Consider the following 15,467-nt stretch of genomic DNA (forward strand, 5'->3'; position numbering starts at 1 on the left):
CTAGCGGGACTCCCAGAGAGTTCCCATTGGTTGGGGAAATGTGGTAGGAGGGATTTCCGGAGGAGGGATTTTCCTGTTGGTGTAGTGTGGCCCTGGAGAGCGCTGCGTGTGTGGTTCCGCATATTTCCCGGGAGCATGCGTGGCATTGGCGGGAGTTTCAGAAATAAAGTTTGTTCCTGCTTGAGTGGCTCGTGATTTTGTGCCCAGCCAGACTGCGGCATCCGCTTTTTACCAGCAACCAGGCCAGGGAAACTGCCTGGCTCCTGGCTGGCTGGTCTCAGTCACCCATCCCCATAAGAAATAGGCAAATGGTGGGGAAAGGAAAAATTAATTACATGCAGTTTAATTGAACTAGAAAGAAACAGCTATTTTGCTTCTCCACATCCCACAAAAGTAATTATGATTTATAGAAACAAAAGTCAGGTAATATGTGTAATTTGTTATGTAATATGTGCTTAGCCAAAGAATGTGCCCATCTTAGCATTCTTGTCACCATGCAGGCCTAGGGATAGTTTTTATGTTCAGCATTAGGAAGTTCAGGAACTCATTGTTTCATGTTGACCTCATGGTGTGCTAACAGAAAAGATATATTTAGATTAATATGAGTATTCAAAAACAGGAAAAAAAAGATTTTTTAGAGAGGATATTTGGGCCATGGAAAATAAGCAGGAATTAAAAGATTAAAGGGTGTGGGGATATGAATTCCTAGAAAATTACAAGAGTAAGGAAACACATTACTGGCAAAGTGAACAGTATCAAATAAGCCTAAAGTTCATAGTAGAATTTGGCCAGATTTTGAAGATCTCCAAAAAATTGTAAGAACTGATTGATAATATGTAGTCTAACATTCCACAGATTTTCAAAAGCTATTGATAAGCCACTTTGAGACTATAATGAAAGCCATCAAACTTCTCCCTAGAAATCATGCACAAGTATGCAAAACTGTACATTAAAATTTTACAATATATATTAATACCTTGAAGTTTATCTCAATCATATTAGGTGACAGTGACCTGGATAAAGCTGAAAAAGGCAGTTTTAAGGAGAAGGAAATTAAACAAGAGTCACAAAAAGAGAATGACAAAGAATAATCAGAGCCTAAGCAGGAAAACCATAGAATATTGTTGTCATTCAAAAGAAGAGAGTGTTTTAATATATCCAGTCAAACATATCAGAGAGATCCAGAAAGACAGTGATTAAAAACTGTTCTTTGAGATCTGAGATTATTGAAGTTATGTGCTATCTTTACCAGTGTAGTTCCACTGGAAAACTATCTATTTAAAGTTGATTGTTACAGATTCGATAGTCAGTGGGAAATGAGTGAATAGGAACTGTCAGCAGAAGAATTTAGGCTTAGCTGAGAAATAAAGGAGAGAATGGAAGAGGGTTTATAAGCAGTTATAATGTCTGGGAAGGGATTGCTGTTTCACAATGGAAATTTTTGATCTTGCTCAGAGGATGGGTATCAGAGACAAATTATAAGGAAATGCAAAGTAAACCAGGTGGTGGGGAGTATATAATTGGAGTGAAGCCCCAAAGAAGTCAGAAAAGACCAGGCCACAGATGCATTAAATAAGCACAAGTAGGGAAAAAATAACAATTCAAAGGCCAACTTGACAGCTCTGGGGAGAAAAGGGGTATGTGCCATTTATTCACCACCATATTTCTAGCACAGTGCTTGGAACAATGTTTCCATCTTTCATGAAGGTATCTCTTAGCTTTCATGAAAAAATTATACTAGGTCCTGTTACACATGAAATCTCTCTTTTTATGAAAGAATTTTTGTCCCTTTCAATAAAAAATATCAATCAAGGCATTAAGTAATCATCAGAAAGATATTTATGTATAGAATTGTATTTATGATAAAGGATAAATGAGAATTAAATGTTGAAAAATAGAAAAATGTTTAGGTAAATAATACTATATTCACATAGCATAGCCATTGAAATTATGGTTTCTATTTCCATTTTCCTTTATGTCTGGGGATGGTAAATGCACACTATAAATTAGTTGAAGAAATAAATATTCACCTAGATAGGCCATCTTAATATGGTCCCATTTGTGCATGCTTACATCTTAATGAGAGAAGAATTCTTAATGCTTGTGAAATTGAATATTAGACAATAAAACTTCTGGCTTGCTACTAAATGCTTTGTGTTAAAAAGGCATTTCAGGGAAACTCTTTCCTATTTTGTCTTCTATCTGTGTTGCTTTAAAATAGACATGACTGTCAGCTAACATGCCCTGGTTCAACAAACAATTCTGAAACACTATTATATATGATACCCTGCAGTCAAAGATCATCATTCCTCACTAGCCTGATTTGGGAGGGTAGCTATACATAGATCATGCTTTTAAACTAGCATTAACCTCATGCCCCTTTATATTCCCTCCAATATTGCAGGGACTGAAGCCTGGAAACATATTTGCAGAACCTTTAGCAAGAAGTTGCATAAAATGAAAGCAGAAGGGACCCAAAACCCATCAGTCTCTTTCAGAAGTAGCAGACAGTCGCAGGTGCAGCCCCATCAGATCTTAAGTTTTGTTAAAAAAAAAAAAAAAGAAAAAAACTCCCAGATACTCCTGTACTAACCATGTAACTCAGTGGTAGAGGCAGCTGTGACCACTCAGTGTTTCTTTCAAATTCTGACCTAGCAGCACAGTAATTTCCTGACTCCTTGAAAATTAGCTGTAAAACTGAGACCTGCTGTTGGTCCTCCTAAGTGTTATAACTCTAGGTCTTTGAGAGGCTTTGAAACCACCTGCAATGAATCTCTTATTACTTGGAACAACCAAAGCAGTTTTTTTCCAAACCAAACACTGACTGATTAATCTGTCCTCTAGCCAGAAGTAAGAGACTAAAATATAAACAAACGGTGTAGCTGTCCTCGTGCTTTCTCTTCCCATTATGAGCCCATTCACCTTCACTGATGGATAGCTTCTGCCATTTGTATTCTAGATACTCTCCCATTCTGAATGTGGTGTCATTGCAACTATCTTGAATAGATTATGATAGAGTTTAGTACAGAGGTCCTAAGAACTTAGACAAATAATCTCCAGAAGTCTTTTTTTTTTTTGAAAGCCCATATTTAGGGAGTCACTGGATTGTCTGAATATTTTCCTATCACTAATTTCATGTTCCAATCACAGTCATTCGTTTTGATTTTGTAACATGCTGCATCTGCTTGTAAAATTATAAGCCTTCTGTTAAAGTTATCTCTTCAAAATGATGCCTCCTGTGGTGTTTTAGTAAGAAAATAGTGGTGAACTTCAAAGTAATAACAGAGCTTTGAATATTAAATCACCAGTAAGTATATAGGGGCACTCTATCTCCCTCCTCCCTCCAATTCACCCTCCATACCTTCATCAGAAAAATCTCTTTATAAAAAAAATCAAAACGAAACAAAAACTTTCTGATTAAGGCATCACTGTGCTCAAATTTTTCCAAGTCTTACCAGGAAGGCAGAAAAAATAATGGACTCCTAATCATGACATATAGGTTCTTCCATGATTTATTCATTTCATATGCTTGTCTGGGTATTGACTCCCCTTTAATACACACTTAGCCATCTAAAAAGACTGGACCACTGGCCATGAACCAGACTATAACAAATCTCAGTTGCTAGCTTGTGTTTTTCTTTCTCATATTGCCGTCTTAAAATCTTACCCACTCTTTAGACTTCAGACATCATTTCTCCATAAATAGTCCTTTATCACATCAACTCTTTTCTTTAAATTCTCATAGGAATTTTTCTTTATTGCTTTCATAGGTTTGAAACATTTCACAATAGTGAGAAAAACCAGCTGAAACCATAGACTAGAATCTAGCAGGATGACCAAGATTGACAATAGAGATTTTGAAAATTACCACATAGAAGCGATAAATGCAAGTTCTATTAGAGCTGATTACAGTTTAAGCATTCTAGTGGACATATTCAAATGCAGTTTGCCTTTTCTATTTTGGGGAACTGCAAAACAAAAGACACGCGGCTTGAAATTAAAAAAAAAAAAAAACTGAACCCAATCAGTGAAAGTTGTTCAACTATGATCATGTTACCTTTTGTGGCAATTACCCACTACAAAGACTGCTTGTTCTATGCTTGGTGAACTTATATTTAAAAGTTGGGTTAATTTCTTTCAGTGCTTTTGGAGATAATGTAAGCATATTGAGAAAGACTCTTCACAGCATTTTTGCTAATGCAAGGTTCTAGTTATTTATTCATCAATGCATTTATTCCCTTGACTTTGAAGCATATATAATATGCAGAGTTTAGCAGTTAGAATTGAAAAAAGACTGGCAAGTTTGAAGAACAATGGGTGTGGGTGATTGGACCCTGGATGTCCTAAAGAGAAATAGTGAGAGAAATGATTTCCAAGGTCAAATGAAGTCAAATCACCAGGATTGTAGATAATTAGGCAAACCATATTGATTTTTTCACTGAATAAAGGAATTGGTACAAGTTATGGTATAGGAAAGAAGATAATAAGGGGTATAATATAGAAAAAGTGTAACTAATATAGGTATTATGTTGGGAACTACTTCCTTATTCCATTATTACAGTCGTCTATGTGAAGAAGTGATTACAAATACAGTAGAAAGAAAGAGAAAGGAAGGGGAAGAGATGGATAGAGACTTTAGAAGTAGATGTTCTAGGACTGGAACTTGAGATGCCTGGAACCAAAGAAAGTTTGGCTACAAAAATTGAAAAGCCCAGTGCAAATGCATGATGTAAAAAAAATGAAAGTGTAGAAACCCCTTTTCAAGCTTGTTCCCAAGCTTGTTCTTTTAAAGTCTTATTACTTGAGCTATACATGTAGCTCAGCAGTGAAGAACTTGCCCAGCATGTATCAGACAGTGTTCAATCCCCAACATGACAAAACAAATAAATAAAAGTGAAATCTTAATTCTTATAAAATTTAAGAGGTATAATATAGATAATGATTAAGAACATAGTTTTCAGAATTATGAGAAAATATTTGGTGTTATAATTTTATTTATGTAATTTAATTTATATAACAATAAATAATATGCTATATTAATCAGGCTTAAGATTTTTCTGACTTATATTTTCACAATCATTTTTATGGTATTCTAATTTATTCTTGAAAATACTTTCTTTTCAATCAAATAATTAAAAGTGACAACAGATGTTCTTGGGAAAGACAACATCTCAAATAATTTTTTGATAATTTTTACTTTGGAAAAAAATTTCTTTTGCTGGTGCAAGTGTTACTGGAACTCCACAGAGCATTTTCTAGGCTTTGAAAACATTGGAATAAATTTTTAATAAAACATTACAAAATGTACACTTGAGATGGGTAGTATTAGGAAGTCATAAAATAATTTTTCTTAAAAAATTTAATTCTTCTTACAAATCAGTTTGGTATAAATGTTTTTAAATGTAAATTTGCAATTCATAAATTTACTTTTAAATTTCTTTTATAATGTAAAATTTTCAAATGGCATTTCAATGTTTCTGGTATTTCTTTTAACTTGTGGAGATCACCTGTGTAAATCATAAAAACAGACTCATAATTTAAAACACCTGTTTATGCACTTTATTACTTAAATTATTTTCACTTACAGTATTTTTAAGTATAAGGAGAAATTAATCCTAAAACTGTCTTCCTTGAATATATGCTCTTTTCCATCAAATGTGATGAGCTTTAAATTTTATTTTTCTTTCTAAGTCTATGCATATTTGTTTTGAAATAGTGCAATGCTTTTCAAAACCAGAGATTCTTTTTTCTATTTATTTATTTATTCTTTTTAGATATACATGATAGTAGAGTGTATTTTGAAATATTATACATACATGGAGTATCACTTACCTAATTAGGATCCCATTTGTGGGTTGTACGTGATGTGGAGTTTCACTGGTTGTGTATTCACATATAAGAATAGAAAAGTTATGTCTGATTGATTCTACTATTTTTCCTATTCCCACCCACCTCCCTTACCTTCATTCTAAACTCAAGTAGTCTAAGAACTCCCTGATAGGCTTTATTGCAATGTCAAGGTGTACACATTTAGTTTGTAACTGCTGAAAGTCTGCTTGCTGTTTTCTGGCAGCTCCCATCCAGTCCAGCACTCTGGAGGAAGTATTAACATTTGTGCTGATACTACAGTAGAAAGGCATTGGGGACTGAGGGTAAGCTGGCCTCTCACCACAGGCCAAGGTGCATCCAACCAGGGTCACAATCACTTCTGGTTGTACTATCACCAATGACTACCATTCTGAAAACAGGAATTACCTCACCAATTCCTTAGGGTCTCATGGCCCATAGATCTCCCTTAGTCATAAAGCTGCCTACCCACCAGTGCAACTTCTGTGCACTGCCCCCTGTGCCCACACCTACTGCTGGACCCAACCCTGCTGCCTGACATGTCACCACTGTTCATGAGCCTGCTGTCTGTCCCATCAGACTTCACTTACAAAACACAAGTTCGAACATCAAATAAAGAGCATCCAGATGGTAAGGGCAGAGCATTAGGCCAAAGTTCTGAAGGGATAGGAGTGGATGGAGGCAGGAGATAAGAAGCTCAGCTCTCATAATCAACTGAATGGTGAGGTAAAATATAAAACTAGCCAAAGTTTCAGCAGTGAGCATTTTTGGTGGGGACTCTTTTGCCAGAAATAGGCAGTTGTGAAAGCTCTCCACATTCCCACTTTCTTTGCCTTTTTTCTTGTATTCTCTTTTCAACTTCAGTCTCTCTTCCACCTCTCTTCCATGTCCAGTGCTATAGTTTGAATGTTGAATGTACCCAGAGGCCTGTGTGTTAAAGGCTTGGTTCCTAGTAATGTGCTATGGGGAGGTGATGGAACCCTTGGGAGGTGATGGAACCCTTGGGAGGTGAGGTCTTATTGGAGGTCCTTAGATCATTAGGGTGTGTTCTCAAAAGTGCTGATGGGACCTCAGCCCACTCCTCCTACTCTTTTTTGCTACATGGACATGAGGTGGGCGGTTTTGTTTTGTTTTGTTTTTGCTACATGGTCCCACCATGACGCACTGTATCATCAGAGGCCAAAGCCACGGGGTCAATCGATTATGGACTGGAATCTCCAAAACATGAGTCAAAATAAACCTTTTCTCTTCATAATTATCTTACGTGCTGTTTGTGATGAAAAGCTAATTGACACACCTGGGATAAGGTAATTTAATTCCAGTGTAGTTAGCGCAGCTCTAATGCATATATCCAAATTATTTGACACTCCTATGAAAGGAATGTAACTGCAACCAAAAAAGTGGAAGTGACACATGGAAGCCATGCACTTTCAGCCTGATTCTGTCAGTACTCTTGCAGCAGAAAATGAGGGTCATTATGCCGAGATCTGGAAGCAACTCTTTATTAGTGGTACCATGGCCTAGAGGGATAATTCCCCAAATCTGAGCCTGAGGTGCACCAGGGCTTTCACTTTTATACATAAGCATGTTTGGGGTACACCAAGGTAAAGGAGTTAGGGCAATTCTATTGGGGGGTCATTCTACATTCTTTATATGGGTACAAGCTTGTCAACAGCCTAGGTCCTCTTAGTTCATACAGCTTGGTGATTTTTACTGTAGTAAGCCTAAAGAGGATTGTTCTGTCCACATTGCTTTGTTTCCTGCTTCTACTATTACAGTTACCTTTTACAGGTACCTGTTAGCCACTGCAAGCCTCCATGGTTGAACTTCACCAGGCAGAGCTGCTTTGTGTAAATGTGTAAAACCATAGTCTGTCAGCTCTTAAACTGCTAAATTTCCCATTCTGTTCTACCATATTTCCCCCTTTGATGCTTGAATATTGTTCAGGTTAGACAGCATCAGTCTCATAGTCTTGGTTGGCTACGAGCTGATACTTGTACATAGCTAACACATGAGAAGCAGTAGGACAACACTGATAGAGATTTTGAATCTACCTAGAAATGAAAACCATCCTACAAAGAGGCTATCTATTCTTCCAGGTCTGCTCCAGGACATGGGCTACCTTCCTGACATCGGCAATGTCCACTACTGCCTGTCTTTTATCGTCTATGTTGAGACAACAATCTCACTGATTGAACTTTTCACATATTTCTCCCTCTTCTGTGAAAAAGCATAATGGTTCATTTGAATTGTTGACTTGATTATACAAAGAAATGCTGAAGATTAAGAGGTTTCTGGGTGTGTCAGTGAGAGTGTGTCTAGGAGTGATTGGCATGTGGGATAGAGAATTGGAGAGTCTCCCTAAGCTTGAGCAGCACCATCCAACAGGCAGGTGGCTTGGATGGAATAAAAGTTGGAAGAACAAGAAAGCAGCAGCAGATGCAAGCTCCATTCTTCTTTAAGGGATTCTTGATGGCTGCTATAATCGCCTGAAGTTATCAAACTCTCCTTCCTTCACTCTTCAAAAGCAGATTCTGTCAGTGATTCTCCAGGGAGTTTCCAGAGGCCTTTGGTCTTAGACTGTGGAAGTGTCACTTATCTCTCTTGTTCTGAGGTGTCAAAATCTTGGACTGTGCAGCTACTGGTTCCTCTAGCTCTCCAGCCTGCAGAAGGCCATTGTGGACTATCCAGTTTCTGGTTGTGTAAGCCAATCTAATAAATCCCCTTTTTATAATCATATTTCCTGTTGATTATGTTCCTCTAGAGAACCCTGACTAACACAGAAATTGACACAGAAGTGGGGTTGTTGCTTTAACTAACCTGGTTCAGAATATTTGGGAGATTTTTGGAATTAGTTGGAGGAATTTTGGGATATATAGCTATGTAAGCTGAAAATGCTTGGTGAAGTACTCCAGTGCTTTAGATTGTTGTAAGTGGAGCTTAATGGCCAATTTTGGTGGGAGCCCAGAAGATGAGAATGCCAATAGGACCATGTATAGTGAAGACAGGGCTCAAGAGGGTTTAGTAGAAAAGGAGGAGACAATTAGTAATTGTAGTAGAGGCCATTCATGTTATGTTCTGTCTGAGAAGTTGTCTGCATTTTGCCCATGTCCTGAGACTTTCTGTGAGGTTGAATTTTAAAAGCAATGGACTTCTTCATCTGGCAGAAGAAATTTCTAGACAGCATAGCATTCAGGAAGTGGCATGGCTATTGCTGGTGGCTTTTAGCCAAGTTTATAGTGATATTCAGAAAGAAGAGCAGAAAGATTTTTAAAACTTGGACATGAAAGGCAGAAGTGAAATGGAAGTTGTAGTTGTTAAAACACATTAATGCCATTAAAGAAATGCTTAAGGCTTTTCCCAGAGACAATAAGAAAATGGCTTGAGGGCATCTCAGGAGCTGGCAAGATCACACATGTCTCAGGTTCAAGGGAGTAAAAGTGAAAATTCTCTTGAGAAGAGACCAATGCGGAATCCTTCTTGCACAAGGGGGCCTAGGAATTTTTTTCTATATGCTCAGCCACTTAGACACTCACAGGCTACTTTATACAGGGTCATTGGAGGACTTACTACTGTTTGAGATGGTGACAGACCTTGGCTTCAACCATGTGGTGCTGGTTCTGCAGGAATACAGGATGCTGGATTTAGGAGGTCATGGCAGTTTCCAAAGATTTCAAAGAAAGGCCTGGTTGGCCAGGAAGGGTACAGCAGGGTGAGAGTCCCTGAGGGCATTCCCTGAGAGGAAAAGTATGGAGATGTAAAGAGGAAGCCAAGCTTTGGTGAAGACCCCAGAGATTAAGAAATGCCAATCATGTGGGACATAATCCTATGCAAGCTGCAGGAATGAAGCAGAGACAGCCAACAGAGGGGTCAGTTGGGATGTAACCAACAAGGCCAAAAGGTGGAGCTACACAAGCCCTGTGGACAGAATATCTCCAGGCCATGTACCCCAGATGCCAGACGTGGGGCTACAGGACTTGTTTGCCCAGCTGAATTTTGGTCTTACTCTATCTAGTCCTATCCCATCTTTCTATGCCCCTAGTTTTGTAAATGGAAATGTTTACTCTGTACCATTATATATTGGATACTTGTAAGTTGCTTTTAATTTTACAGGAACTCATGATGCAAGTTTGCTGAGTCTCACAGGAGACTTTGGACTTGAACTTTTAGGCAATCCTTAAACTGTTGAGACTATGGAGACTCTTAGAGTTAGTACTAACTGTATTTTGCATTTTTGTGAGATGGTCTTGAGCTTTTCAGGCTAGTGATGGAATGTTATGGCTTGGATATGAGGTGTTCCCCCAAAGCTCATGTGCGAGACAATGCAAGAAAGTGTGGAGGAGAAATGATTAGGTCATGAGAACCTTAACCCAATCAGTGAATTGATCACCTTGATGGGATTAGTTGGATAGTAAGTGAAGACAGAATGGATGTGGTTGGAGAAGGTAGGGCATCAGGTGCATGGCTTTGGTGTGTGTGTGTGTGTGTGTGTGTGTGTGTGTGTGTCTGGCAAGTGGTGATCTCTGCTTTCTGATCACAATATGAGCTGTTTCCCTCCACCACACTGTACCACTATGGTGTCCTGCCTCACCTTGAGCCCTAAGGAATGGAGCCTGCTGTCTATGGACTGAATCCTCTGCCAAATAAAATGTTCCTCCTCTACAATTGTGCTGGTCAGATCTTTCAGATACATCATCAAAAAAGCTGACTAATATAACACATAATCCAACTCTAAGTGGTTAGGTTGGTTGTAATCTTTGTTATTGCTTACAATCTAATAATTCTATATTATATATTAGTCTTTTGAAGTCTCTGTCCTTGGTCCCGTGCCTATTGGTCTGCCTTTTGATTTCCTTGGACAGTGATCAAGTTTCCCTTTTGGTGGCCTTGGCAGTGTATTACAGCTTCAACCATATGTTGACCAATCACCCCACAGAGTGACTAGAGTATGGCTTGCAAGTCATTGATGAGTTGTGATGGGCTTCTGTTGGAGGATGAGTTTTTCAGGCTATTGTGGTCTGTTTTTTCAGCTCCAGTAGATGCTACCAGTTTCAGTTGGCTGTGATGAATCTAAGGGGTTACCTTAGCCACCTTGATAGCATTGGGCGTACATAAAAGAACAGTATAGGAACCCCTCCACAGGGGCTTTAATGGTTGGGTGTTCCATTTTTTTACCCATACTAGATCCCCTAGCTGATAAGGGTGAAATGTAATAGAAAGACTGATTAGGAGATGATCTTGGACCCATTCATATAGCTTAATTAGAATTGTCCTCAAGTCTTGTATCTATTGTTTCAGGGGGAGATTGCCAATTTCTGTCAAGACTCCTTTAAGAATTTTGATTAAAGGTAGAAGCCTTCCATACAGAATTTCATAAAGAAAGAATCTGGTTTGTCTATAAGGACTGCATCTAATTCTAAGTAGGGCAATGGGCAGAACTTGTGCCTATTGTAGGTGGGTGTCCTGGCATAATTTACCTAGCTGGTGGTGATCTTCTGTGTTCCAGGTCATGTACTCTACTTTGCCTGAGCTCTAAGGGCTATAGGCAGTGTGTAGTTTCCAGTGCATTCCTAGACAAGATGCAGTTCTTTTAATATTGTTGGTAAGAGCAGCCTCCAGATCTGGTGTCAAGGAGGCCAATTTACTGCTGCCTTTGGCTGCAGCCATGCCTATTGGTCTGCCTTTTTATTTTCTTGGACAGTAATCATGTTTCCCTTTTGGTGGCCTTGGCAGTGTATTACAGCTATTTTCTCAGCTTCTAATAACTCAAGTATTTCTTGGCCATATTTAACATCTTTGCCTCCTGAATTTATGAGTCCTTTTTCCTTACATAGAGCTCCATGGATATGCAGGGTAGCAGAGGCATACTTTGAGTCTGTGTAGATGTTTGGCCCCTGGCTGCCAGTTGTAGGGCTCAACTGAGAGCTATAAGTTCAGCCTTTTGGCAGAGGTGCCACTAGGTAACTTTTTGGCCTCGAGGATGGCATGGAGAGTGAGCACTGTATAGCCTACTAGACTTTCTCCTTGGCTGACAAAGCTGCTGCCATTGGTGAAGTACTCCACATCAAGGTTACTAAGCAGCTGATTGGTTAGATCAGGATGGCTAGAGAAGACTTCATCCATAACTTCAATACAATTATAGTCTGATCCTCTTGGATTTGCAAAAGGAGCATAGCAGGACTTCAGGTCTTTACTGTCTTGATTTGGATGTGTGGGTTGTCACATGGCATGCTCCGCTATCTGGTGATGCAGGCATTGGTCAGTCAATATTGTCCTTAATATTCCATGAGAGTTAAAACTGTATAAAGAACTGGTACTACCAGTTTCAGTTGGCTGTGATGAATCTAAGGGGTCACCCTTAGATACAATCAAGTGCCTACTGTCATCAAGAAGGTCATTGGAAAGAAATTGACCCTGAAAAGCTACTATCAGGGTTTGACCTACGGTCTATCTGTCTGCTTCAGTCATCAATAATGCTGTTGCCACTAGGGCTTGCAGGCAAGGGGGCTATCCCTTGGCAACAGAGTCTAGTTGTTTAGACAAAAATGCCACTAGTCGAAGCCATTCAGCACTTAAATAGGCACCACAGCCACTGTGCCATTCCTCTTGTGCACATAGAGGAAGAATGATCTATTTAAATCTGGGAGTCCTGGCACCAGAGCTTGGGAGAAAACCAGTTTGAGATCTTCAAAGACTTTTGCTGCAATTTTCTCTATTGTAGTGAGTCTCATTCTACCTGTTTTATGGCTTCATAAAAGGGATTTTCCATGACAGTAAATTTGGGGATCCAGATTCAGTAGAACCATGCTGTTCCTAGGAACTTTCAAGCTTGCTTTTCAATGCCCAATTGTTCTTGGTGAAGAACTGGGTACTGCCACCGTCTGACAGGAATTGCCCTTGGCGGGAGCTCCACTATCATGGGAGGAGCCTGTTGGGCAAGTCTTGGAGGATCATCTTTAGTTTTAATTCCTGGAACATCTGGAAAAGGCAGCTCTGCTGGTTTGGCTAGCTCCTGTGGCACAACCACCATCCTTCTGACTGTTGTAGTGACTGTCCAAGAGAGAGAGTTGCCTTGCCATTGCGAGTGATGGTGATTTGTGCTTGGAGTTTTGACAGGAGGTCTCTCCCCAGTGGAGAAACAGGACAGTCCAGGAGAAATAGGAATTCACAAGTAACCTGGCAAGTTCCCATATTGAAGAAATGGGAATTCAGAAACAGTTGATTTGCAGCTGCTCCCATGGCCTTACCACCATTGTTTGTCTTCCAGATATGGAGCTGATGGCTTCGGTGACCACAGAGTGTTTCAGCATCTATGTCCACCATAAAGTCTACTGGGCAGCTCCCTACTCATTCTGACCATAGGTTCTTGGAGACCTAGAGAAATAGAGTCCAATCTGTCCTAGTCTTCTGAACATTCTTCCAGTGATGCCATGCTAATAAAATCTTCCAGCATCAGAGATGCTTTTAAGGGTGAGTATCTTCCAGCAAAGCTCTTATTCTCTTACTTTTGTGGCTACAGTAGCCTTTCAGGGCCAATATATTTGCAATGACCTTCTCCATGACAGTAGACACATTGATTGTATCCTAGGCATCTCAGTCTGTTGAACTGACAATGGTCTGAAGAGTCTCCTCCTTTCTGTCCTCCTCTTTGTCCCTGATTGCTTGGGTCTGATCTTTTAAACAGGGCTGCTGCCAATATATCCATTTTCTTCATTATTCGGTCTTTTTTTTTTTCTGGTGGACCTCTTGATCTCAGTTGACAAAGACCTCTGTAGCAACCTCAATAATTAGCTGGCTTGCATTCATTCCAGCAAAGCTCTTTGGCTTTGGGATCTTTTGGCAAATGTCTCCCTGGAATTGACTCACAAAGGCTGCATTGATTATTCTTTGGTTTGGGGTGGCTTCTGGATCAAAGGGAGTGTATAGACAGAATGCCTCATGCAGACATTCGTAGAACTGGCTTGGGCTTTTTCTGTGCTTTGAAGGACCTCAGTAGTCTTGCTCATGTTCATGATTTTCTTTGCTTTCCTTTTTACATCATTAATGAGAGTTTCTAGGTAGCACTGTAGTCAGTGATAATCTTCAGCATCATTTAGATCCCATCCTGGATCTTCATCAGGGAACTGGTTTGGGGCATACCAATGTGCATCCCCCGCATCAGATTGGAGCATATTAGGGCTCCCTGGGTGATCGGTGGTGTTCTTCTGTGTTGAAGAGCGTCAAGAACAGTTACTAGCATTCTGAATAGATGGGTTTATGAGTTTGGATGACAGACTAGAGTTAGTCAAGCATGGCTTTTTAGTAAATGAAGAAGTGTGATTCTTCCAGTTTAGGAGGTTGGTTTTAGTGAATGGCTGGTACACAAAGACTTGGAGACCTCTCCAGATCTGCACTCTTGGTCAGAATAAATAGGCCTTCATGCCTCTCCTAGAGGCATCTGGAGTGTTTCAGGATTCTGAATGACTGGCTGGCTTCTTGGAATTTGGCAGGGTAGAGAGTTTTCAACTTTAGCTCTGGAGATTGAGGAGGAATGGCAGAGGAAAGCACTGCAGCTCCAGGAGGTCTCTCTGGCAAGAAAGCCTCCATTGAGAAGAGTGAGGGTGTTAGTGGAAACATTGGCACTTTCAGTAGCATAATGTCAGGGAAACTGTAGGGTGCTGGATTGTTCTCTGGTTATGCTGTCAAGATGGGTTTTTCTTCAGGCCTCTTTTACTTTGTTTGTTTCTTTTTTTAGGGTATATGATGCCTGTGTCCAAAAGCCTCGTCATCATAACTTTGCAATATTCTTCTGTGTATACTCTGAGCCATGAAGGTTTGTTTCTGACTAGATCCCACCAAATATTGATATTAAAAAAAACTGATCTGGTGCTTTGGCTTTTCCATGACCACCAAATAAATAGACTGGATAATCTTTTAGTCAATGACCCCTCAGAAGTTCACCTTACATCAAAATTGGGCCAGTCAATCTCACAAAACTTTCTTAGTTTTTGACAGGTGAGTTTTACACCAAAGTGAACAGTCCCTTAAAATTCTTTAACATAACTTCAAAAGTAACACACTTTCTCTGATTAACCTAATTCCACCCTTTACCAGAGGTAAAGACAGACACAGAGGGAGTGGGGTTTTGAAGGAAAGGTAAGAGGTACTTTTCTCTGACACATAAAGGAAAACAACGCAGCTTCATCTGGCCACTCCCCTCTTGGGAAATTGGGGTCCTCTTAGCCTTAGCAGAATGCAGTATAAACCCCCAAACAGGGGTTTCCACCTAGACTTTGGTTGATGGAAATCCACCTTTGACTGTATGATGTACCGAAAACCATGGATGGGGACCCAACACTCATTTCAGCACTTTGGTTAGGTTGGAAAGCTTCCTCCACGGTCCATCTTGCACTTTTACCTGCTTTCACATGATACCAGCCCTCTGCCCAATTTCCAAACCTCAGAGACACAGTTTCACCCATATCATTCCACTCCTGATAGGACCACTGGGGTGTCTCTGTGACACATCTTCACTCTATCCTTTCAGACCTGATGAGAGTTACAAGGGTGTCTATGAGATTTGATCAGGCTCCCCTTCTGCCCTTAGGGGCAGAACTGATAGAACAGAAACACAGTTTCTT

The 15,467-nt window shown here is 39.8% G+C and overlaps 1 long non-coding RNA gene across 1 annotated transcript in view; it reads left to right on the forward strand.

Moving 5' to 3' along the window:
- LOC125616136 overlaps positions 1-15,091 on the forward strand; it is a 40,881-nt gene extending 25,790 nt beyond the window's left edge. Inside the window, exon 4 of the long non-coding RNA XR_007346761.1 lies at positions 13,115-15,091. This is a non-coding gene — a long non-coding RNA (uncharacterized LOC125616136). The remainder of the gene's footprint in view (positions 1-13,114) is intronic.
- Positions 15,092-15,467: the final 376 nt, after the last annotated feature.

The sequence above is a fragment of the Marmota marmota genome, unplaced genomic scaffold (assembly GCF_001458135.2).
Source record: "Marmota marmota marmota unplaced genomic scaffold, marMar, whole genome shotgun sequence".
In the NCBI taxonomy this organism is placed as follows: Eukaryota; Metazoa; Chordata; class Mammalia; order Rodentia; family Sciuridae; genus Marmota; species Marmota marmota.